At 42.0% G+C, this 27,247-nt stretch overlaps 1 protein-coding gene across 1 annotated transcript in view; it reads right to left on the bottom strand.

The window, feature by feature from the left end:
- FAM222B (family with sequence similarity 222 member B) overlaps window positions 1-23,366 on the bottom strand; it is a 63,375-nt gene extending 40,009 nt beyond the window's left edge. Inside the window, exon 1 of the mRNA XM_029212298.1 lies at window positions 23,226-23,366. The gene's annotated coding sequence lies outside the window, so the exon portion shown is untranslated. The remainder of the gene's footprint in view (window positions 1-23,225) is intronic.
- Window positions 23,367-27,247: the final 3,881 nt, after the last annotated feature.

Here is a 27,247-nt window from a genome sequence, read left to right as displayed (position 1 = left end):
ATGGGGAAGGCAAGTTATTACCTACACTGTTATTTTTGTCCACAAAGTTCTTGCAACTAATGTTAAGTGTCTACCTCACACTACAATCCTGCTTAGTTCCCAAGTGCTACTACAATTTTTAAAAAACAACAACAAAACACTTTAAAATTAAGTAGCCTTTTCTTATGTGGAGCCCAAAGCATTTCATATATATATATATATATAACCTCAGTGTTCTGGGAAGACGGAAAAGGAATTGTGTGACATGCCCATTTAAAAGCCAGCTCTTTTTTCTAACCCAAATTAAAAGGCTTGGGCTTAAATAGATTTATGGAGGAACTTCATTGCTGTCTCATAGGCTAAGTTCCAGATAAAAAGACCCAAACGTGAAAATTTTATTTTAAATACTGCCCACAAAAGTCTCCCAAATTAGCTAATGAGTCCATTCCCTTCCCAAATACATCTGACCTAAACAAAAATCCTCAAAAGCACAAAAGCAGTTACAACGCTCCATATCATTTAGCAATTCTCTGGCATTTTCCATATTAAAATAACTAAACAATACTTCAAGAAACTACTATTTTAAATAGCTGACCTAAAAGCTACTTTTTTTTTTTTTTTTTGGCGGTACGCGGGCCTCTCACTGTTGTGGCCTCTCCCGTTGCGGAGCACAGGCTCCGGACGCGCAGGCTCAGTGGCCATGGCTCACGGGCCCAGCCGCTCCGCGACATGTGGGATCTTCCCGGACCGGGGCACAAACCCGCATTCCCTGCATCGGCAGGCGGACTCTCAACCACTGTGCCACCAGGGAAGCCCTAAAAGCTACTCTTGATGACTAAGGTAAACAGCTGTGTCAGTACTTTCCTTCAAATTCTAACCTTCTTGAAAAAGGCAATTTTTCTCTCTTTAAGGATTAAGTAGAAACTAAGATTTAGGAAATTCCCTGGCGGTCCAGTGGTTAGGACTCCACGCTCTCTCATTGCCAAGGGCCTGGGTTCAATCCCTGGTCAGAGAACTAAAATCCTACAAACCTCACTGCGCGGCCAAAAAAAAAAATCCTTCCAAGATCACTCATAAGCCCATTAATTTGCCAAGACATCAAAAACAAACAAATAAACATGTCAGTCTCACCATTATCACAAATGTTCTTGACAATTAGATAATTCAGACAAAACTTCTAATATCCTCTTCTAAAATATAAATGAGGAACTCAGGGTATTTTGAATACCTAAAATAAAATTAAAACATCAAATTTATCTTCATCTACACAGTCCAAGAAAACAGAGAGGAATTACAACTGTTTAATACAAGATCACAGGGGAAGCCCAAAACACTTCCTCCTAAAGAGGAACTCAAGTCCAATTTCTTTTCATGCCACTCAAATGTACTCTATCTTATTACCACTACCCTAACAGAGACCCTTACTACGTCTGTGGGGGAAACTATAACTTCTTTCTAGCCTCCCTAATTCCACATAGCACTGCTTTCACATCCATTTGCTCTTCTCCTTAAGAACTACAGAAACAGTTCAATTTATTGCACATTTACTAGGTGCAAGCCCCTGTGTCAACGGGAAAAAAAAAAAAATATATATATATATATATATACACACACACACACACAAAATAGATAAATAACAAGGACTTACTGTATATCACAGAGAACTATATTCAATATATTGTAATAAGTTATAATGGAAAAGAATCTGAAAAAATATACATATAAATGAATCACTTTGCTGTACACCTGAAAAATATTGTAAGTCAACCATACTTCAGTTTAAAAATATATACATAATAAATAATTATGATTTTATCATCATGATAAACCTATGAAATAGACATTTCCCCCATTTTTACAAATAAACTGAGGTCCAGAGAGGCTGAACAATCTGCTCTAGGTCAACAAGGTGGTAAATGGAAAAGCCAATTTTAGAAGTTGAGTATTCCTGGCTCCAAGTCTAATACTCCTATCCACTAAGCTCTACTGTGGCTCTCTGGTGCCTATGCCATCCAACCAAGCTTCTATGGCTATTGTATGTTCCACAGTCTGGTACTATCCTATGTTATCAAATTTACTCTCCACCTTTCCTCAGCAGTTTACTCCCATAGCAGACAGACCGATCTGCTTGCTCACTGTCTGTGTATCTTCCATTTCTACTTTCTTGCCATGACTTGTATTGTTATAACCATTCCATTTAAATCCTACCCATTCTTCAAGGCTCAGCTCAAATTCCACCTCCCTTGTGGAGCCTTCTTTAATCCTCTCAGCAATGATTTCTTTTCTGAATCACTACTACACAATTTAGTACTTAACTGTTCTGTTGTCTAATATGTGATTTGTCTATCTAATTTAGACTGTAAGTCAAAGCTTATATTACACTTGTCTTTGTATCTTCTCCTTTCCCAATTTTGCACAGTAAGTCATACATAGTAAAGTTCTCTATAAATATTTAGACCAATAAACAGTACAGCAAAAGAATGGTCCAAATCACTAAATGACCCAAGTTCTCATAACAGCCACCAAAGTTGAAATAATTAATAACTTCATTCATTTTCAAGATAGAACAAATAACCAAATTCTAAGTCTGCCGGTACTGACCAAGGACTTATCCACTCTGTGCTTCAACAATATCATGGACAAATTGCTAGGAGGGGATTCAAGAGGGCTGGTAATGTTTCTTGATCTGAGAACTAGTTACGTAAGTGTGTTCAATTTGTGAAAATTCATTGAGCTGTATACTTAACGTGCACTTTCCTATACATTTTATCTCAATAAAAAGTTTTAAAACATCCAGTTTCAGATTGTATTATAAGATAAACACATCTATTTTTAAAGCACATATGAATATTATATATATGTCTGTAGGTCCAAGAAAATATCTGGAAGTACATACACCAATCTGTCAACAGTAGTAACCACTGAGAGAAGGAAAAGAGGGGTACGGAGGAATGAAGAGGAAAAAATTTTTATATTTGTTTTACTCAATCTTTTAAAAGATAAAAAACATGCATTAATTTTGTAATTTTAATAGATTAGCTGAGTAGTAGAATTACAAATTATTATTTTTGTAATTTTTAAACTTTCTGTGTTGAACATGCCTTACGTTCATAATCAGCAAAAGATATTAAAACACAAAACAAACATACCATCTCTCAGAAACGGAAGGAAAAGATCAATGGGTTGGATTGAAAACTAGTTTAGGTAACATCCATCTAGTCTGATCATTGTTTGCACTTCAATATTTCTTGAGTACTCTATTTTGCAAATTTCCCAAATGACACTTTTAACAAGCAAAAAAACCCCAAAAAGGTGCCTTTGATGCTTAATTTACTCAAATCAAAATAAATATACAGTTTTCAGCAGAACCAGATAACAAAAATAAAACAATAACAATGATCTATTCTGAACCTAAGCTAAACACTATTAAAAAGGCATTTTCCAAATCAAAACTACGAGGTACCACCTCACACCAGTCAGAATGGTCATCATTAAAAAGTCTACAAATAACAAATGCTGGAGAGGGTGTAGAGAAAAGGGAACCCTCCTACACTGTTGGTGGGAATGTAAATTGGTGCAGCCACTATGGAAAACAGTACGGAGGTTCCTCAAAAAACTAAAAAGAGAGTTGCCATATGATCCAGAAATCCCACTCCTGCACACATATCCAGACAAAACTATAATTTGAAAAGATACCTGCACCCCACCCCCCCCATGTTCATAGCACCACTATTCATAATAGCCAAGGCATGGAAGCAACCTAAATGTCCATCAACAGATAAATGCATACAGAAGATGTGGTATATATAAACAATGGAATGCTACTCAGCCAGAAAAAAATGAAATAATGCCATTTGCAGCAATGAAGATGGACCTAGAGATTATCATACTAAGTGAAATAAATCAGAAGCAGGGGGACGATGAATTCAGAGACTGGGATTGACATATACTGATACTATGTATAAAATAGATAACTAATGAGAACCTACTTTATAGCACAGGGAACTCTACTCAATGCTCTGTGGTGACCTAAACGGGAAGGAAATCCAAAAAAGAGGGGATATATGTATACATATAGCTGATTTACTTTGCTGTACAGTAGAAACTAACACAACATTGTAAAGCAACTGTACTCCAATAAAAATAAAAAAAACAAAAGCGACAAATACCACATGATGTGACTTATATGTGGAATCTAAAATATGCACAAATGTACTTATTTACAAAACAGAAACAGACTCACAGACATAGAGAACCGACTTGTGGTTACCAAGGGGGAGGGGGGTGGGGGAGGGAGGGACTGGGAGTTTGCTATTAGCAGATGCAAACTATCATATATAGATTGGATAAGCCACAAGGTCCTACTGGATAGTACAGGGAACTATATCCAATATCCTGTAATAAAGCATAATGGCAAAGAAAAAAAATAAAACTTTAGTGTTAAAAAATAAGTAAATAAATAAATAAAATAAAATAAAAAGGCATTTTCCCCATAAAGACACACTAGTGACATTTTAAAAAATTCAAACACCCAAGAGACAGAACACAAACTTTGATAAGGAAATTTATTATTCACTAGACTTAAAGAGAACAACAGGTCTGAAAAAACAAGTGTGAAAACTTGGGGGAAAAAAAGAAAAAAGGCAATGCCTTGACTATTATTTCAATGTAGCAAGGTATTCTTTTAACCTTTTTTTAAACTGGCTGCACTTTCTCTTTCAGACACTAGAGGGAAGTATAAAATCCATTCACTGTATCTTTGGGAATTCAATTCATTCATTCATTCACTCACATCACCACGTATTTACTGCATTCCTACAAACCAGGAACTTCATTAGACCCCAGAGACAAAAAGATGAATAAGCTACAAACTCTGTCTTTAAGGTGCTTAGTCTAGTGAAGGGAGACACCAGTTTGGAAAAAAAAGGCAAACTACAACAAAGAATGCACATGAGAACCAAACCCCAACTTTTGCAAGACTGTGGGTTTGGGGCAGGACGGTTTGGCAGAGGGAGAAAAAAACACGTGTCCATATAAAAATTCATACTAGACAAACCAGCTTATCAAAACTGGCTTACTCTCCTATTTACAATTTTCCCACCTTAATCTAAACGGAAATAGCTTCACTTAGAAGGTATCTTTAGGGCTTCCCTGGTGGTGCAGTGGTTGAGAATCCGCCTGGCAATGCAGGGGACACGGGTTCGAGCCCTGGTCTGGGAAGATCCCACATGCCGCGGAGCAACTGGGCCCGTGAGCCACAATTACTGAGCCTGCGCGTCTGGAGGCTGTGCTCCGCAACAACAGAGGCCGCGATAGTGAGAGGCCCGCGCACCGCAATGAAGAGTGGCCCCCGCTTGCTGCAACTAGAGAAAGCCCACACACAGAAACGAAGACCCAACACAGCCATAAATAAATAAATAAATAAATAAATAAAAATTAAAAAAAAAAAAAAGAAGGTATCTTTAAACTGTTATCTATAGAAAGTAGAGGAGTGAGGCATTAACGTGTGTGGAAGATTTGCTAAAATATCTAGTTGGCTAGGTTTCAAAATCAATTGTACACAGTTTAAAAAGCATGAAGGTAACAGATACAATTGGAGTTAAGACTGTTTACATGATAATAAAAATTCTCATTTGAGATCAAGATAAATTACACTACACCCCCCTGCAAAGAGCATGTCAAGGATAAATAAATAAGTAGAAGCTTCCTAAATGTGCTCTCTCTTATGCAAATTAAGTTGCCCTAATCCTCAAAATGACTGCTGCATCTTTTGCTATGGTTTGGGATGTTTGGATTGTGTGTGTTGGGGGTGGAGAGTTGGAGAGAATGAACAAGTTGTTAATTTCTCATACTGATGGAGTAGCACATGGTAGAAAAAGTAAAAGCCAACATCCTGAAAAAGTTTCACACACATACACAAAATGAGACAGCAAACTTGTGAATCAAGCATGATTTGGCATCTTTAAATGAAGAGCCAATTCCCTTCTAGCGCCAAAGCCAATGGCTTCTCCTGTAGATAAAATGGCACAGTTCCTGAAAAAGCCCTGGACGCTGTTTCCCCACAATCCTATAATCTGTCAGAAGATAGAAAACAAAAAGAAGGCTCTGCCAGCCAGAAAAAGCAAATTATAACCAACACAGAGCCAACACTTTACTTCAGACAGAAGGAGCTTTTCTATGCATTTTTGGAAGGAAAGAGACAAAAGAAGCTTACCATTGCTCAAATAACCAAGGCAAACATTTTAACCAAATATCACCTTGGATAAGCATTTGATGCAATAGCCTGCTTTCTCATTTATACATAGCCTTAAAGAATATTTGCAACAAATTGGCCACAAAACACGAATAATTTTTACAAGTCAATAAGAAAAAGAAACAACCGAAGGGGATATTTTCAAAGGGCATGAACTAGTTAGTAGTCACAGAAGAAATACATAAGATCAAGTATTACATATATTCCATATGGTTAGGAAGTAGTGGAAAGTGCCTTCTCCATACAGTCCCAAAGGTATTTTGGCTTGATAGTACTGCCAACTGCAAGCCTCCAGAATAAAAAGAAGAATAACAAAAGATAAGGGTGCCTCAAATCATCATGTTGTACACTTTAATATCTTACAATTTTATTAATCAATTATACCTTAATAAAGCTGGAAAAAATATACATTCCTAAAAATATATGATAGAAGCTTTGTGAAATATCTACTCTGTAAAAGAAACAATTAAGTAGAATGAATACAGGTCAACGGCAAATCAAACCCAAAGGAACTAAAATAAGAATTTAAGATGAACCTTTACCTATGAACTTGAAGCCAATCCCTGAGTCTACAATGAGCAAGGCAGATGGTGGCAGCAGATAACAGAAAGCCTAAATACAACCACAAATGTGAAGCATCTCCCAGAAAGAAAGCTTACTCCACCGTCTTTGCTGTAGAAGCAGACCATTCAGGGACCCCCTCTCCAGTCACCAAATGCAAAAATAAAGCGAATAATGCCTGGGTGAGGCAAAAACAAGTACAGTCTTCCCATCAAAGAGGAAAAGAAACCTAAACCTTTCACTTGTCCTTGATACAAAGAGGTAATGGATTGTGGAACTGAAATTCCAGAAAAAAGATTCAATTCCAACCTATGTAAAGCTAAGAACTTCATGTCACTCTGTTCTAAAATTAGCAATACACAGGTCTCCGCGGAAAAAAATAATACACAAGATCCCAACTGAGCTGTCAGCAGGGTAAGGTTCTGAGCACGTCAGCAGACTATTGCTTAACCATTTCCCTTATCGGTTTTAAACATCAAAAGAACCACATCCCAGTTTTCCTCTATTGTTAATGTTACTTTAGAGGCTGAGAAAAATTTAGTTCATCAGATTCAAATTTCAGGCATTTTCTAAGTACATTATAGGTAATGATGCCACCAATTCTATATTTAGAACCAGGTGTGGAACAAGGAGTGCTAGTTTTGCCTGAAATGGCACTGTCTCTCTCTTTAAAGCCTAACTGCAACCATCACCTAAGCCTACATTAAAATGTCTATATGGTGTTGCCTAAAATAAATTAAAATGCTTTTTCAATGCTTTTTTTTGAGTGGTTCTATTGATTGGCTGTGACACTTTAAATATAGATAATAAATCACCACCACCAGTCCTTTTAACAGTCAGAGTTTTAACTGCCATAGGGTGCCACTCACACCCTCACTTGAACCAAAAAGCCAAGATGGTAAAACCCTTGTGATAAGAAACCTCTAAAGTGATATTATAATAAACCTTTAGGAAATATTCTCTTTAATAAAAAGTTGTCTCATTATGGTTCCATAATTGTTACACTCCAGAAATTAGGATAGCAATCTTTTCCCAAATCCTGAGCTATTTTTTTCTGCAAATAGTATTTACAAAAATATATCACCGGGACTTCCCTAGTGGTGCAGTGGTTAAGAATCCGCCTGCCAATGTAGAGGACACAGGTTTGAGCCCTGGTCCAGGAAGATCCCACATGCCGTGGAGCAACTAAGCCCGTGCGCCACAACTACTGAGCCTGCACTCTAGAGCCCGCGAGCCACGACTACTGAAGCCAGCTCTCCACAACTACTGAAGGCCGCGCACCTAGAGCCAGTGTTCCGCAACAAGAGAAGCTCCCGCAATGATAAGCCCACGCATCGCAACGAAGAGTAGCCCCCACTCGCCACAACTTGAGAAAGCCCGCGCGCAGCAATGAAGACCCAATGCAGCCAAAAATAAAATAAATTTATTAAAAAAGAAAAAAAAAAATATATATATATCACCTTTCTCAAAAGGAACTTAAGGGCTCTAAGAGACAGCATATTGCTAATTTTCACAACATCCCAATAAAGAACTATTATTTAGGGCTTCCCTAGCGGCGCAGTGGTTGAGAGTCCGCCTGCCGATGCAGGGGACATGGGTTCGTGCCCCGGTCCAGGAAGATCCCACATGCCGCGGAGCGGCTAGGCCCGTGAGCCATGGCCTCTGGGCCTGCGCGTCCGGAGCCTGTGCTCCGCAACGGGAGAGGCCACTACAGTGAGAGGCCTGTGTACCGCAAAAAAAACCCAACAAAAAACAAAAACTATTATTTAGCATTTATATCACATTTTAACTTGCAAAAGTGTTTTACAATTTTCATTAGTAGTCATGCCTCACAACCACCCACTGAGCTAAACTGGTCCTGTTATGCTCATTTGACAGCTGAGAAAAGTGATGTATCATAAAGCCAAGGTCAAGCCAGTCTGCTTTTCCAAGACTAGGGACCTGATCCTTAAATACAGTCTCATTCACTCACCAGTGTATATGTATTGTTCATAACCCTAGTTAAACTAGGGGGTTCTTTGGTTTTCTTTTTAAAATAAATGTATTTTATTTATTTTTGGCTGCGTTGGGTCTTTGTTGCTGCGTGTGGGCCTTCTCTAGTTGTGGCAAGCAGGGGCTACTCTTCATTGCAGTGCGAGGGCCTCTCATTGCGGTGGCCTCTCTTGTTGCGGAGCACGGGCTCTACGTGCGCAGGCTTCAGTAGTTGTGGCATGCGGGCTCAGGAGTTGTAGCTCGCGGGGTCCAGAGAGCATGCTCAGTAGTTGTGGTGCACGGGCCTAGTTGCTCTGCGGCATGTGGGATCCTCCCGGACCAGGGCTCGAACCTGTGTCCCCTGCATTGGTAGGCGGATTCTTAACCACTGCGCCACCAGGGAAGCCCCTAAGCTAGGTTTTGAGAGGACAGGTATCTACCTAAAATGATGGTACAAAAACATTAAGATTATAATGCTTTGACAAAAATATATAACCACATTGGAATACAAATAGGTAAGAATTTAGTAACAACTACACAGGAAGTTTTTAGAAATAGGCTTCCAAAACCTCGCCGTCATCATATGAAAATGAAATGCTTTTCATCTCATTTGCTCCCTCCAACCACTACAATCAGACATCTATCTCCACCAGTCCAATGAGTAGTTCTACTCAAGATCACCAATAATCTCTAAGTTGCCAAACCCCACAGGTACTTCTCTGCTCTTATCTGAGACAGCAATGCAATACAGTGGTCCACTCCCTTCTTTACATGTTCTTTACTTGCCTTCCATAACATCATTTTTCCTGGTTTTCCTCCTACCTCACTGGCTACTCCTTCTCTGTCAGACCTCTCTTTTCTAGACACAAACCATTCTAGGTGACCTCCTGACTGAATTCTATGATTTCAACTTCTGTCTACACGTTGATGATCTCCAAGTCTACAATTCCAGCCCAGACCTCTCCCTGGAATGCCAGGCTTTTCTACCCAACTATCTTACAGCTCCAGTTGGCTGTCGAACATGCAGCTTGAACTCGACATGACCAAAACAGAATCCTTGTTAAATATGTTCTGCCACAGTCTTACCCATCTCAATAAATATAATCACCATTTATACACAGTAACCAGAGTATCTTTCTAAAAGTACAAATCAACTCACATCATATCCCTGCTAAAAAGCCTCCAAAGGAAGCACACTACCCTAGCTTTCAAATCTCAATGTCATATGGCCTCTGTCCTCTTCTTGCATCACTCTCCCTCTCACCCACCATATTCAAGCCACATTGGTCTTATTCCTGCTCCTCCAACATACAGAGTTCATTCCTCCTTAGTTTTGCACTGGAATGTTTGATCTGCTAATCCTTGTATCCTCCTGGATCTTAAATGCCATACCCTCAGAGAGATATTCCCTATTCTCCCAATCTAAAGTAGCTATCCATTCATCCTCTAATACATCATGCTGTTTTAATGCTCTGCAACTGATTTTTTAAAAGTTGTTTGTTGTCTGTTTACCCTCACTAGAACATCAGCTCCATAAGAACAGGGACTTTGTTTACCAGAGAATTGTTAGTTCCCAACACGTACTAGAAACTCAATAAATTTGGCAGGCTTAGTTGTTAGGTGCTGCTGAACTTAAAAGGGTAAAAAAGACATAACCCCTACCCACAAACAGCTCACAATCCAGCTGATGAAACAAAACATTAGAATAATAAGTGTAATGCTAACAGGATACTAAAATATCAGAGCAGCCCAGAAGCAGAAGTGATTAATTCTGACTTGGAAACTAGGAAGACTTCACAGAAGAAATGAGCTGTGAGCTAAATCCTAAAGATTAATCAGGAGATTCACTAGATTATTGGTTATGTCTGTCTGCCTGTTTTGGAAGTGTCCTTGGAGGGAAAGAAAACAGCCTGAGCAAAAACATAATGAGGAAAGGAGGAGGGAAGATGGAATCAAGCATGTGCTATGTATCAGGCACTGTGGGTAATGAAGGGTTTGAAAGGGAAAGCACGTAAGTAGTCTTAGAACTTAGGAAGATCACTCGTGTGGCAGTGTGGTGGATCAAGTGAAGGATGATAAGACCTGAGGCATACAGACCAGTTAGGAGGTTACTGCAACGGTCCTAGTGAGAAATGAAAACGGTCTAATCCAAGACTTCAGCAATATGGCTGGAAAGGAAACGGCAGGTTTAGGAGACCTTGAAGGTTAAAATCAGACCTAGGTATCAACCAGATACGAGTGATGAAGGAGAAGGAAGAAACAAGGTCAAGTCCAAAGTTTTTGATTTAGGCAACTGTGTGGCTGTTAATACCATTCAACTAGGCAGGAAATCTAGAATGTTTAGATTCTGTGGGGAAGACAATGAATTCTGTGATGCCTATGCAATGTCTAGGTGGGTTTTGGAAATATAGGCCTGAAAAAAAATATATATATATATAGGCCTGGATTCTAGGAGGGAAGGAGGGATGGCGCAGGGAAGAGGGAAAGAGAGAGAAAGAGAGAGATCTGAGTTAAACCTAGACATCTGGAGAAGTTGTCTGTGTATGCAGTGAATTACTGTGAAAAGAAAAAATAAAGACAGAAAGACTAAAGATTCGGCTGAAAGAGAAACAGTGATACAAGGTCACAGAGGATTAACAGTATGGTGAAGAAAGGAAAGGCCAACATGAATATAGTAAACTCTATAGGTGTGGAAGAAAGAAGTAAAGATAATTTCCACTTGACAGCCTTTGAGAGAAAGGTGGGGGAGAGAGTAACATCAAAGGACTAGAGATTAATGATTTACCACGAACAGGCAAATATTTAGGTGAGATATAGAAGCCTAATTGGATACCCAACAATCCCTTACTTAAGAGGAAAGATCTTATTTTATCTAAATAAAAGTCCTTACTTAGAAATTTGAGACCTGATGGAAAACCAGAGTATTTGTGGAAAAAAAGGGCAGAGTAGAGACATGATCCAGAAACACTAGCAAATAGTTCAAATTATCTCCCACCAAAAAACCAGTAGCAAAGGGAAGAGGATGGATGCCCAGCAGAGGGGTGCACCAGGTCTTCATTTTGGCTGCACCAGGTCTTTGTTGTGGCACGTGGGATCTTCGTTGCGGCATGCAGGATATAGTTCCCTGACCAACTATCGAACCCAGGCCCCCTGCACTGGGAGCACTGGGTCTTACCCACTGGACCACGAGGGAAGTCCCCTCATTATGTATCTTTTAAATTATTTAAAATATATTCAAAAAAGAAATTAAGTTAAAAAATTCAAATATTTAAGAAGTTATATTTCTGGAATTCTTTAATGTCTTTAAAGACTTATTTAAAATCTTTTTTAAAGTCTTCTACCCTCAGACTTTCTTTCTGAAAAATTTTACACAGGGACTTCCCTGGTGGCACAGTGGTTAAGAATCCACCTGCCAATGCAGGGGACACGGGTTCGAGCTCTGGTCCGGGAAGATCCCACATGCCATGGAGCAACTAAGCCCATGCACCACAACTACTGAGCCTGCGTTCTACAGCCTGCAAGCCACAACTACTGAGCCCACGTGCCACAACTACTGAAGCCCGTGTGCCTAGAGCCCGCACTGGGCAACAAGAGAAGCCACCGCAATGAGAAGCCCACACACCACAACGAAGAGTAGACCCTGAGGGCTTCCCTGGTGGTGCAGTGGTTGGGAGTCCCCCTGCCAATGCAGGGGACGAGGGTTCGTGCCCCGGTCCGGGAGGATCCCATGTGCTGCGGAGCGGCTGGGCCCGTGAGCCATGGCCGCTGAGCCTGCGCATCCGGAGCCTGTGTTCCGCAACAGGAGAGGCCGCAGCGGTGAGAGGCACGTGTACCGCAAAAAAAAAAAAAAAAAGAGTAGACCCTGTGACAGCTCGTGCACAGCAATGAAGACCCAATGCAGACATAAATAAATAAATAAAAATTTTACACAGTAAAATTCATTTTATAGTGTTCAGTTCTAAGAGTTCTCATAAATTCATAAATTCATATAACTATAACCACAAACAAGGTACAGAACAGTTCTATCACCTCCCCAAAATATCCTCATGCTACCCCCTTGTAGTCAAACACTTCACCTACCCTTAACCCAAGGCAATCACTGATCTGTTCTCCATCGTCCCTATAGTTTTGAGTTTTCCAGAATGTCATATAAATTCAATCACGTAGTATTTTTTTTAATTGAAGAATAGTTGACTTACAAAGTTATGTTAGTTTCAGGTGTACAACAAAGTGATTCAGTTATATATATATGATATATATATATATCACATATATATACACACACACACATATATACATTCTCTTTCAGATTCTTTTCCATTATAGTTTATTATAAGACATTGAATATAGTTCCCTGTACTATACAGTAGGTCCTGGTTGTAGAGTAGCCTTTCGAGTATGGCTTCTTTCACTTACCATGATGCATATGAGATTCATTCATGTTATTGCATATATGAATAGTTCCTTTTTGTTGCTGAGTAGTATTCCATTGTATGGATACATCACAGTTGGTTTTTCCATTCCAAAGTTGAGGGATATTCAGGTTGTTTCCAGTTTTGGGTGAGTACCAATAAAGCTGCTATAAATATTCACATACAGGTTTTTGTGTCAGAGGTTGTCATTTAATTTGGGTAAACACCTGAGTCATATGGTTAAGTGTATGTTTTACTTTATAAGAAACCCCCACAGTGTTTTCCAAAGTTCCAATTGTTCCACATCCTCATCAGTCCATAATCTAGACAGTTTTCTTTTGTTGTTTTTTAGTCATTCTAATGGCACATCTCATTATGATTTTAATTTGCATTTTTCTAATGACAAAGATGTTGAGGACATTTTCATGAGCTTATTTGCCATCCATATATCTTCTCTGCTGAAGTCATTCAAATCTCTCACCCATTTTTTTAATGGTGTCATTTGCTTTTCTTCTTGATGAGTTTTGAGCTCTTTATACATTCTATATACAGTTCCTATCTTGATATATGACTTGCAAATACTTTCTCCCAGTCTGTATCTTGGCTTTTGCAGAGTAAAAGTTTTAAATTTTGATGAAGCCCAATTTATCAATTTTTTCTTTTATGGATCTTGCTTTTGGTACTGTATCTAAGAACTCTTTGCCTAACTCAAGGTAACAAGGATTTTCTCCTGTTTCATTCTAAATATTTTATAGCTTTCCATTTTACATTAAGGTCTGTGATTGATCTTGAGTTAATTTTTACATAGGGTGTGAAGTGTAGGTTGAGGTTCTTTTTCTCTTTTTTTGCGTATAGATATCTAGTTGTTCCAATGACTAGCGGTTGAGAAAACTATCCTTTCTCTGTTGACTTGCCTTTGCACCTCCGTCAAAAATCAAACAGCCCTATTTAATAGTGTGGGTCTATTTCTCTATTCTCTATTCTGTTCATTGATCTATATATCTATCCTTTTGCCAATACCACACTGTCTTGGTTACCGTAGATCTTCAGTAAGTCTTGAAATCAGGTAGTATGAGTCTTCCAACTTTGTTAACCTTTTTCAAAATTGTTTTGGCTATTTTGGTCCCATATAAATTTTAGGATCAACTTGTCAAGGATTTTTTAAGCTTCCCCAAAAGTGTCTACTTATAGATGGAAGTTGGCTGCCTAGGTTAACCTTAAGAAAGACAATGGAGGTATGGGCTTCCCTGGTGGCCCAGTGGTTGAGAATCCACCAGGGTTCGACCCCTGGTCCGGGAAGATCCCACATGCTGTGGAGCAACTAAGCCCGTGCGCCACAACTACTGAGCCTGCGTTCTAGAGCCTGCGAGCCACAACTACTGAAGCCCGCACGCCTAGAGCCTGTGCTCCACAACAAGACAAGCCACTGCAGTGAGAACCCCATGCACCGCAACGAGGAGTAGCCCCCGCTGGTCAAAACTAGAGAAAGCCCGCGCACAGCAACGAAAACCCAAAGCAGCCAAAAAAAATCACCCAAATTTTTTTTTTTTTTTTTTGCGGTATGCGGGCCTCTCACTGTTGTGGCCTCGCCCGTTGCGGAGCACAGGTTCCGGACGCGCGGGCTCAGCGGCCATGGCTCACGGGCCCAGCTGCTCCGCGGCATGTGGGATCTTCCCGGACCGGGGCACGAAACCGCGTCCCCTGCATCGGCAGGCGGACTCTCAACCACTGCGCCACCAGGGAAGCTCTCACCTAGCTTTTAATCTGAGGTACTCAGTGGAACAGATTCCTTCCCCCCCCCCCATATCTATAATGGAACTGATGTTAGAAAAGGCAGTTTTCAGGATTTCCCTGGTGGTCCAGTGGTTAAGAATCCGCCTTCCAATGCAGGGGACGCGGGTTGGATCCCTGGTCGGGGAACCAAGATCCCACATGCTGCGGGGCAACTGAACCTGCGCGACACAACTAGAGAGCCCGTGTGCCGCAACTACAGAACCCACGCGCCACAACTAGAAAGGAGCCCGTGTGCCACAACAAAGACCCAACACAGTCAAAAATAAAAGAAGGAAGGAGAGAAAGAAAGAAAAAAGAAATAAAGAAAAGGCAGTTTTCTAAGTCTGGTAAACCACTGAGAATAGGAAAAGAAAATGTACAGCTGATGTGCACACTAATTTCCTTTCATTGAAAAATTTACAAACTTACATATGCTTTTAAGCAGGAACGGTATCCTTATTTAATTAAGAGTAATTCCATTCTTTCCCCTAAGATGAGAAGTTTTGTGTTTTATTCTTGCTTGCAACCTAAAAGCTGCTAATTTAAGCCAAGTATGTAACACATTAAAAAATGTAAAAATAAGTATGAACTACTACTGAGAAAGTACTGAGTGCCACATTTCCATTAAGCCAACCCCTCCAGATGATGTGAATGAACAACATATTAAGCAACTGGAACTTAGACTCACAGGGTCATCATGCTGGCTTTAACTATTACTTACACCCTAATGATTTCTAGATCTGCATCTCCATTCTAAACCTCTCTACCGAACTCTAGACCCAAATATCCAGAAGCCTATTGGACATTTGCTCCTGGATTTCCCAGACACCTCAAATCTAACATACCAAAATCAAACTCATTTTCCCTCAAATGTAACACCCTCTTATTCCTGTATTCCCTACCTTGTTTAATGACATCACCATCCACTTAGTTGCCCAAGCAATTTCAAATCCATCTTCGACAACTACTTCTCCCTTACACACTCCCCAACATAAAGTCAATAAGATCCTTCTAGTCAGTCTCCTAAAAAGCCCTTTAATCTGTCTACAATTCCATCACTACCACTGTAATTGAGATCTTCAATATCTCTCAAGCAACCATTACACCAGTCTCATAACTAACTGTCTCCCTGCAGCCAATTTCTCCTTTTAAAATCTAACTTCCACACTGTCAACAGTGTTAGATTACTTTTCTTTTTTTTAAATTTATTGTATTGAAGTATAGTAGATTTACAATGTTGTGTTAATTTCTGTTATACAGCAAAGTGATTCAGTTGTACATATACATTCTTTTTCATATTCTTTACCATTATGGTTTATCACAGGATATAGGACCTTGCTGTTGATCCATCAGTGTTACTTTTCTTAAAGAGTGATCTGAACTCTTCCATGGCACCTACAAAATAAAATTCAGACCCCTCACCAAGGCCATCCACAATTGGGCTCCAACCCATCTTTCACCTCACGTCCTTCCACTCCTACCCCATACCCCATGGTCTACACACATTAAACCACTAGCCTAAGGGCCCATACTCTTATACCTTTGTGCAAGTTGTTCTTTGCACTTGAAACACTATCTTCTCCAATCCTTTTCTGTTGAAGCAGCCAAACTGTATTCATTCTTCAAGACTCAATTGATTCTTCCTCCAGGAAGCCTTCTCCAACCTTCCTTTCCCACCCCCAGGCAGAACCAGTGCTCCCATAGCTCTTAGTGCAGATCTCTATGACAGCACATACTGTATTGGTTTACAATTGCATATTTGTCAGCCTCCAATTAAAATGTGAGCACCCTAGGGGACTTCCCTGGTGGCACAGTGGTTAAGAATCCGCCTGCCAATGCAGGGGATCCAGGTTCGAGCCCTGATCTGGGAAGATCCCACATGCTGTGTAGTAACTAAGCCCATGAGCCACAACTACTGAGCCTGCTCTCTAGAGCCTGGGAGCCACAACTACTGAAGCCCGCGCGCCTAGAGCCCATGCTCCGCAACAAGAGAAGCCACCACAATGAGAAGCCTGCGCACCTCAATGAAGAGTAGCTCCTGCTAGCCGCAACTAGAGGAAGCCCACACAGCAACGAAGACCCAACGCAGCCATAAATAAATAAATAAATAAATTTTTTAAAAAAAATGTGAGCACCCTAATGGACTTCCCTGGTGGTCCAGTGGTTAGTTAAGACTCCACTCTTCCAACGCAGGGGGCACGGGGTCAATCCCTGGTGGGAGAACCAAGATCCCACATGCCGAGCAGCGTGGCCAAAAAATTAAAAAAAAAAAAAAATGTGAGCACCTTAAAAACAAGGATCATGTCATTCACATTTTAATTCTCAGTGCCTAGCACAACGCCTAACACACAGTAGGCACTTCAATGTTCGCTGAATTTGACTGCTGAGGATCAACCCCAAAAGTTTTCAATGAGACCAGAGTCCAAAAAGCTTAAGAGAGTCCAGTTTGGGGGATTTCCCTGGTGGCACAGAGGTCGAGACTCCGTGCTCCCAATGCAGGGGGCCCGGGTTCGATCCCTGGTCAGGGAACTAGATCCCACATGCATGCCACAACTAAGGAGTCCACGTGCCATAACTAAGGAGCTGGTGAGCTGTAACTAAGGAGCCTGCCTGTTGCAACTAAGACCCGGCACAACCAAATAAATAAATAAATACTTTTTTAAAAAAAAGAGGGCTTCGCTGGTGGCGCAGTGGTTGAGAGTCCGCCTGCCGATGCAGGGGACACGGGTTTGTGTCCCGGTCTGGGAAGATCCCACATGCCGCGGAGCGGCTGGGCCCGTGAGCCATGGCCGCTGAGCCTGTGCGTCCGGAGCCTGTGCTCCGCAACAGGAGAGGCCACAACAATGAGAGGCCCGCGTACCCCCAAAAAAAAAAAAAAAAAAAAAAAAGAGAGAGAGAGAGAGTCAAGTTTTGGCTTACCAGTGAAAAGAAAAGACACTACAGAAATTCATGCTTATAGAAATTCATGCTTATGCTATTTTTCGTTTTTCATAGTTTTCCCTACTAGCTTCAGGGTTAGTTACCAGAAAATTAATAACTCAGTTTTTTTTTTCTTCTTTTCTTCTAAGTCTTTTTTTTTTTTTTTTTTTTTCACGGTATGCTGGCCTCTCCCGTTGCGGAGCACAGGCTCCGGACACACATGCTCAACGGCCATGGCTCACGGGCCCAGCTGCTCCGCGGCATGTGGGATCTTCCCAGACCGGGGCACGAACCCGTGTCCCCTACATCGGCAGGCGGACTCTCAACCACTGTGCCACCAGGGAAGCCCTTCTGAGTCTTTTAAGTCACTCCTTAAATGACCTATGTTTTCCCATGAAACTGTACAATCCAGCACTGTACCAAACCACCATTTTATAACTGAGCTATCAAATCTGATAACTTATTACCCTCCTTGTATTAAATGCATCTTTAATAAAGAAAATTTAGCATTTTTCCTCTCAAGTTGTATTGCTTTTCACTCTGAGTTACAAAGCTCTAAAAGGGACACAATCAAGACCCTGATAGGCAGTGAAAAGACAGAAATAGATATTAAGCACTTCTCTGCTGAGAAAGCATTCGCCTCACACCAAGAGTACAGAGACTTCACACTTATCCCCTCTCTGGTCAGCTGTAAAGCTTCAGCCCTTCCCTTGGCCACTTCACTTCTCACACATACTCTCACTTCCCAATTTATTGTATTAGAATCATCTTTTTAGAGTTGTGATATTTTAGGAGTTTAAATCCAAGAATTAGGCTCATGTCTCTTCTGAAAATGTTCCAAGCTTCCTGTCCTGCTCTGCTGCATTATACAATGTTACTCTGCCAAAGCCTTAGCTCATTTCCTCCTCCTGCTTGTCCTGATATGGTGGTACACATCAATAATGCCCTCTCCCTTCCCATTTTCAGACTTTACTGTCTGTCTGGAATGCCCTATCTTTCATGTCCATCTGTGAGGGCCTATCATGCAGGTTCAATGCAGCAGAGGCCTTTACTGACGATATCTGAACCCAGCCCTTCCGTCAACTCTCGTAACAAGTTGTACCTTTCTCTAGTAGAGCACCACTTACTACACTCCATCAATTCTTTTTTTTTTTTCTTTTGGCCATGTGGCATGCAGGATCTTAGTTCCCCGACCAGGGATCATACCATAATCCCCTGCAGTGGAAACATGGAGTCTTCACCACTGGACCCCAGGGAAGTCTCTCCATCAATTCTAAGACACCCTTTTTTCCGTCATATTTCTCTGAAAACAGGATACACCTTACAACTGATGGCATGCCAGTCTCATTAGCAGCATTTCTTCTTTCTTAGTGGTATGCAAAATAACCGTGAGCCTTACAATCATTAGCACCACAGATCTGATGAAATAAGATATTGCAAAAAAAATTTTTTTTAATTTAAAAAAATTTTTAAAAAAATAGATATTGCATTCTATATAATTACTTTGTATACTTCTGTTTCCTTCACTAGACTGTGAACTCCCAGAGGGCAAGGGCTATGTCATAATCATCTCTGACCAGTGATCTGGGCACAAAGAGAGTGTGTATCCAACAAACACTAGTAATAATTAGCATTCATTTAGCATTTACTAAGTATCAGGTACCATTCTAAACAATTTACATGTATTACCACATTTAACCCTCACAACAACCCTATGAAGGAAATACAATTATTATCTTTGTTTTATACATGAGGAAACAGGTAAAGACACAAGGGTAAGCTTATTCAAAGATACACAAAGTTGCAGAAGATTTGAACCCATGTTTGCTGATTATGATTCATATTGTTATTATTTTTCCCTTCAGCAAATATTTAATCAGCAATTACTCTATGCCAACAACTGTGCTAAATAAACACTGGTAAGCAAACCCTGGTCCTCAGAAGGCTACTCTGAACCACAGGTCCATTCTTGAATCCTTTACCCTCCAAACATCACAACCAACTTACAAATTCACTAAGTTAAATCCACTCTCCTCACAACATTGTAAATCAACTATACTTCAATTTAATAAATAAATAAATAAATCCACTCTACTTTTCCTTTTTAACATTTTCTCATATAGTATTCCTTTAAAGTTGTTAGCACTCTATCAAGAACCAAAACAGGGCTTCCCTGGTGGTACAGTGGTTGAGAGTCCACCTGCCGATGCAGGGGACGCGGGTTCGTGCCCCGGTCTGGGAAGATCCCACATGCTGCGGAGCGGCTGGGCCTGTGGGCCATGGCCGCTGAGCCTGCGCGTCCGGAGCCTGTGCTCCGCAACCGGAGAGGCCACAACAGTGAGAGGCCCGTGTACTGCAAAAAAAAAAAAAAAGAACCAAAACAAATGACAAACAGACCAAAAAAAAAAAAAAACCCCTTTGTGCTCTATTGTTAAGTGGCTATAAAAATATCACAAAAGTGACTTCAGCTAAGGAATGGGTGGCAAAATCACAAAGGCTCTGAAGAAACAAAGATTCTGTTTGCAAGCAAATATTCTCAGTGAAAGAAGAGAGGGAGGTAAAAACTCCAAAATTTTGTTTTTATACAGACTGCTTTAAAAAGGTTCCCCCGAGGGGCCTCCCTGGTGGCGCAGTGGTTAAGAATCCGCCTGCCAATGCAGGGGTCACAGGTTCGAGCCCTGGTCCGGGAAGATCCCACATGCCACGGAGCAACTAAGCCCATGCACCACAACTACTGAGCCTGCGCTGTAGAGCCTGTGAGCCACAACTACTTAAGCCCGCGCGCCTAGAGTCCGTGCTCCACAACAAGAGAAGCCACTGCAATGAGAAGCCCGCGCACCGCAACGAAGAGTAGCTCCCGCTTGCCCCAACTAGAGAAAGACCGCGAGCAGCAACGAAGACCCAACGCAGCCAAAATACATTAATTAGTTAATTAATTTTTAAAAAAATAAAAAGGATCCCCCGAGGCATGAGATGCTTTTTGCTTTTTTTTTTTAAAGAAAAATGATTCATTTTATTAGAATAAAAATGAACTGGTAAACCTTATTCCTTTTATTTTAGCTCTTGCTATGTCAGGGATTCAGGGGAAGTCCTTACATCCCCACTTTAGACGGACTGCTCACACAACAAGGCAATCAAGGCACTGGCCATCCCCTTTCTTTCCCTCAGGGGAAGACTCCCCATTCTGTAACAGTAATCTACTACATAAAAGGAACCACAAATAGGAAAGAGAATAGAAGGAGAGGACACGAAATTCTCATCACAGCTGAACAAACCTCTACCATTTCAACGTAATAAGGATAGCATTTATGGACTTGTTTGAACTGATGGAAATTTCCAATAGAGGGGAAAATGCATTACCAAAATTAAAAATAAATGTCCAACTATTAAAAATAAGATGGTTAGGTTAGTTCTAACATTTTATACCTCTACTTCATCTTCCATGTGGTGGTGAAAGACAGAATAAATTTGTATTCTGTAAATGACCTATGACAACAGTAACAAATGCTTTCTTTTTTAAACTATCCTCTAAATAAGAATAAAAAACTTACCTCTGTGTTATGGACAGAGATTTTATTGGGACAGCCAAGGAACTAAGGCAAAAAGTTAAATATAATGTATCACTGTGTATTTCCAGGAAAGAAGTAAAACACATTTTACCAGATGGAAAAGTTAAAGACAACTACGGTGCATTTCCCTATTCCTATAAAATAATTCATTCTCCTTATCTGTGAACCTTCAAGGATCTAATACAGCTACTCCCTACCTTTGGTCAGATGAAAGACAAATCACTCCCTAATTTCCAAAAGACCTCACCATTTCAAGCTCCGCATCCTCAGAGCCAGCAGAGCTGAAGCATCGTCTCTTTCTGTCCTTTTGAAAGGAGTTTCATCTCTTTCAAAAGCTGTGACTAGAAAGCCATTTTCTCTCTCTCCAAGTACACAGTTTAACTCTGTCCTCTGCTTTGTCCACCCTAAACAGCAAGAACAACAACAAAGCCTCAGGAGCGCTCCTTCAGCCCCTCAGAAACAAACCAGCCACCTCTTGGGCTCCTGCACAGCTGCTTCTGTCTTTCTTTGAGAGGCACTCCACCCTGGAGGTTCCACAGGCAGGGTAACAAAAAGTGGAGATGAAAAGTTGCTATAAAAAAAAAGAAAAGTTGCTATATGCTATCTAACCTCCAAAATAGAGACAGAGCCTTGGGGCAACCAGAGACTCTTGCAATGAAAAACTTTTTTACAATTAAAAAATAACAAATTGTATTCACACATCCCTCACTGTGCACCCCTCCCAGTTTGTCTCAAACTAGTTTCTTCAACTCATCATAAAGCACGTTAGTACCAACCGTGGTTACAAGGGAACAAACCTAAACGGGCTGTGTTCAGAAAGCATTTAACAGATTGGCCTTCCATTCTCTATTGCCTCCCTCTTGAGTAAGGAGCTACATACCATTTGTAAAAATGCCTGAGAGTATGGTATTTTTCCTACACAAGTCTGATGGTTAATTTGTCACATCACAGAAGAAACTGGTATTTCTGCACATGCACACGATCTGCTGTGCTGATGAAGAAAACACGTCTGTGCTGTGCCTACTGAGGTTTTACAAACAATATGTTTCGCCTTGACAAAGAAATCAGTCGTTCCATTAATAACGGTAAGATCTAAAATCCAGTGATACTGTTGGTGATATAGCAACCTCGGCACAGTACTCACAATTTACAATTTTTATAAACGATCTCAATCACATACATGATGCTTGCAATAGTCCGTTGAAACACATTACATCTTCCAGAGGTTCAGAAAGGTTAAGTGGGACCTGCCCAAGGTTACCTTTCAGCTTTAAACAGCGGTGGACGTGGGTTCGAAACTGCCAGACTTTTCCTTAGACCCCTCCCAGCTTTAAACGACCCCCACCCTCTACCCAGAGCAGCCTATTACTCCAGGCGACCGGCTCTTCCCTGCCTGGACCAGAGCCGTCTTCTTCAGCCCCAGCAGGGCTTTCATCCTCCACGCACCCCCATCCCCCGAGACGATTCTCTGAAAGAAGCAGAAAGGGAGAGGCGACCGAAAGCTCCCGGGGGAAGGGACGATGACAAACGGGGGAGCGCGGGACACTGCCCCTGCGGCGGGCTTCTTCACTCTGCAGCGCGCACCCCGTTCCCTCCCCAAGCTGTCCAGCCCTGACGCCGGGCCATCTGACCACCCCTGCCCCAAATTCCCGCATCATCATCTCAAACTGTCCCTCCCCCACGCCCCTTCGCCTCCGACAGGCAGAGCCCCCCCACCAAGTCGGAGTATCCCTCCAGCAGGTTACCCCCTTCCCTCCCGTCGCCCACCCCGCTTCCACCACCACTCACTGTCGGTGACTGGGCCCGGCCCTCATGGCTGCTCCGTTGCCGCCCGCCGCCGCCACTGCTGCTCCACGCCCCGGCTCCTCAGTCGCCGCCGCCGCCGCCGTCGCCGCCACCACCGCCGCCGTGGGGACTCGCCGGCAGCCGCTCCTGCGCCTGCGCAGCCTGGAGCGCCGGGGCCCTTCCGGGCCGCCCGCGCCTGCGCAGCCCGCACCGGGGGTGTCTGCCTCAGTGCCTGATGCCCTGGACCCCCGGGTGCCGGGTGGACGTGGCTGCTGGCTTCGAGGACTTAATCTTAGAGGCTTTGGCGCCTGCCCCAGGGTCTGAGGCTTCTGGAAGGTAGCGTAGGTTTCTAAACGCGGTGCCGGTAGGGGCCGTAGACTTCATAGCACTTCCAGGATTCTTGATCCCACTTGCACTTAAAGGCCTGAATGCTCTGACGTGACTACTGATAAATTTAGGTTTCTTTTAAGAATACGATCACATCTAGAATGCACTGAGGGGTAATTGTGCAAGAGTCAACTTTGACATCCCTGAATACACTACTGGCCAGTAGGTGCTCAGAAGCTCTGGGGACCTTGTCAAGAAGGTGACTGCACCTAGAATGCACTGTTCAGTCTGTTTATCAAGCTCGTACTGTTTATGGGACGAAAATGCTCTAGGCATCTCATATGTGCCATCGAGGGACTTGCAGGTTAATAGTCCCCTACTTTACAACTCTCGCTGTGGAGCCTGGCTCTTTTGCAAATTGGTAAACAGAAACCAGGCCTTTAGCCCAAGGAGGCCCAGCTGTCACCCCCAGACCCCTACCTAGACTGCTGCCTTATCATAACCCAACAAGAAACTAGGCTCAATTCAGTCCCAGGAATTCAACAATACAAACTTTTTTGTGTCTGGGGGGGGTGGGGGCGTGGGCAGCGTCTGGTGGCTTGTGGGATCTTAGTTCCGCAACCAGGGATGGAACCCCGGCTCTAGGTAGTGAAAGCATGGAGTCCTAACCATTGGACCACCAGGGAATTCACCTCAACAATGCAAACTTGAAAGCTGCGGGCGATGCACTGCAGTCAAAGGGAAGAGGAGGTACAGGACGAAACTCTCCTTATCACTGTGACTCTTCCATCCTACCTCCAGCCCAATCTTCTGTCTACAATTCAGAGTCTGGAGGGATAGAGACCAAGATATAATGTAAGTCCAGAGAGACAGAGAGAGACACACATAGAGAGAGAGAAAGAGAAGAAGAAGTTCCATTCTTTTGTGAAGGGTCTTAAGTTCGCTTTACTTCTAGGGAAAGCAAAAGCTACTGTTGGATGCCAGGATCTGGTACGAGTATTTGAACTCCTCATCTAAGATTAATATTTGAACTCCTCATCTAACATTAAGGGTCTTCCTCATTTTGGAAAAAAGCAAAAATAGGCCCTAGAGTAAAGGTTGAAAAGGCTGTAAATGGAATGTCACAGACATGCTGGAGGTAATAGAGCCTGCTCACATTCTTCTGGAAAAGGAGGCAGGAAGATATATATAAATGCATATAATGGAATTCTCAGGTCCCTAAGAAACTAAGGGTTACTCCCTGAAGCACCTAGGAAACTAAGAATTTTTTTTTCTCCTCAGATGCCTGTGATTTTTACATACATAGGCTTTTACATATATACATATGTTGCTGTAGAGAAAGTGTATAAATTGGCACAATCCTGTCCCTAGAAAAGCAAATCTACTCAAAGGTTCAGGCTTCATGTACGAATACCCTCCCAGCTAGGGAGTTCCATCTGGACATACGTAGAGTAAACTACAACAGCTGAGAGGGTGGTGGGCAGTAAACAGGACATCCTGTAGGTGGGGCCCTACAGAGCCTAGCTCCAGGCTTAGAAGGGTTGTCATTACTTGCAAAAGTATTATCCTTTGGAATGAGAGCACATTTGGCACCTCAGGGGAATTGCAGAACCAGAAAGGAGCAAGAATTAATATGACACTATGTTCTGATGAATGGATGACTAAAAAGAAGGCCATAGCTGCCCCTGAAGCTTCTGGGAACCGTGACTTCCTAACCCCACCACCACACACAGCCCCTGAGAAGGCCTGCTGGAATCTATATGATGACAGTATATTTTCTTATATTTGAACCATAAGGGTCTCCTGAGCCATTTCCCTATTTGAATGTCTTACCAAGGGCAAAATTGTGATTTTTTTTTTCCTGCCAAGCATTCACTCACTATATCCAATGATACTCATTCAGAGATTCACCCCTACTCCAATTTCAGACCATGTGGATGAGCAAATAGCCTAGACCCCAAGTCAATCAACACGTAACATTCCCTAAGTTACAATGACTGTTTCATGGATGGGCATGTAACCCAGTCAGAGCCAAAAATGCACAAGGAGTTCCTTCTGGGAAGATCTGTTGCTCTTTCCCACAAAAACTGGATGTAAGAAGATATAATATCTGGAACTGCTTCACATGTTGACACCACCAAGGGACCACCAATCCAAAGAAAGATGTAATTTATTCAGTCACTGAACCATGTGCCAAACACTATGTGCCAGACACTGCTCTAGATGCAGGAGACACAGTAGTGACATACATATAAAATATCTATATTATTTGTCCTCTCACAACTTACAGTCTAGTAGAGGACATATAATAATAATAGCAGGGACTTCTCTGGTGGCGCAGTGGTTAAGAATCCACCTGCCAATGCAGAGGACACGGGTTTGAGCCCTGGTCCGGGAAGATCCCACATGCTGTGGAGTAACTAAGCCCATGCGCCACAACTACTGAGCCCGCGTGCCACAACTACTGAAGCCCGTGTACCTAGAGCCCGTGCTCTGCAACAAGAGTCCCGCAATGAGGAGCCCACGCACTGCAAGGAAGAATAGCCCCTGCTCACCGCAACTAGAGAAAGCCCACGTGCAGCAGCGAAGACCCAACACAGCCAAAAATAAATGAATAAAATAAATTTAAAAAAAGAAAAGAATCTGCCTGCCAATGCAGGGGACACAGGTTTGAGTCCTGGTCCGGGAAGATCCCACATGCTGCAGAGCAAGTAAGCCTGTGCACCACAACTACTGAACCTGCACTCTAGAGCCACAACTACTGAGCCCACATGCCACAACTACTGAAGCCTGCGCGCCTAGAGCCCGTACTCCACAACAAGAGAAGCCACCGCAATGAGAAGCCTGCGCACTGCACCAAAGAGTAGCCCCCGCTCACCGCAACTAGAGAAAGCCCACATGCAGCAACGAAGACCCAACACAGCCATAAATAAATAAATAATAACAGCAGACACATAGCATTTACAACGTGCCAAGCACTGTTCTAAGCACTTTACACATATTAAATTCTTTGAATTGTAACAACCCTCTTTCACAACAACAATCATTATTCCTGTTTTATAGATGAGGAAAACTGAAGCAGAGAGAAGTTACTTGCCCTGGGTCACACAGTAAAATAATGAGGTTGAGAACCATAGCCAGGATGTCTGTCTCAATAATCTGTGTGCTTATTCACTATATTATTAACTGCTTTGTCATAGAAGGATAAAGGATCCTAAGAGAAAATTTAACCAGTCATGGAAGGAACAGGTTATGGAAAGACCTAGAAGTAAGAGAGAATACCAGGCAATTGGGGGACTGAAAAAAAATTCAGTTGAGCTGAAAAAGAGGAACAAGAGATGAGACTGGCAAAGTAAGGTGGAGCCACGTTACTTACTTTACACTTTATCCTGAGGGCACTGAAGCAAGGGAGTGACTCGGTTAGATTGGGGCCATCAGGAGGTAGGTAAGACCCTGAAGAGCCCTGCATAACCTCTTACAGTATTCCAGACACTGCAACAGAATCATTGCAGGTAGTGATAAATGCTGTGAGGAAAAGGCTCTCTGAGGAAGTGACATTTCAGCTGAGACCTGAATGGGGAGCAGAAGCCAAATCTAGAACATAGGAGGCAGGAGTAGCAGGTGTAAAGGCCCTGAGGCAGAAATTAGCTTGATATATTGAAGAGAAAACTAGTGTGCCTGACACCTTGGGAGTAGAA

This window comes from Monodon monoceros, unplaced genomic scaffold (assembly GCF_005190385.1).
Source record: "Monodon monoceros isolate NGI ecotype Baffin Bay Population unplaced genomic scaffold, NGI_Narwhal_1 Super_Scaffold_9, whole genome shotgun sequence".
Classification (NCBI taxonomy): Eukaryota; Metazoa; Chordata; class Mammalia; order Artiodactyla; family Monodontidae; genus Monodon; species Monodon monoceros.
The sequence above is the reverse complement of the archived record's forward strand: the minus strand, read 5'-3'. Positions and strand labels throughout refer to the sequence as shown.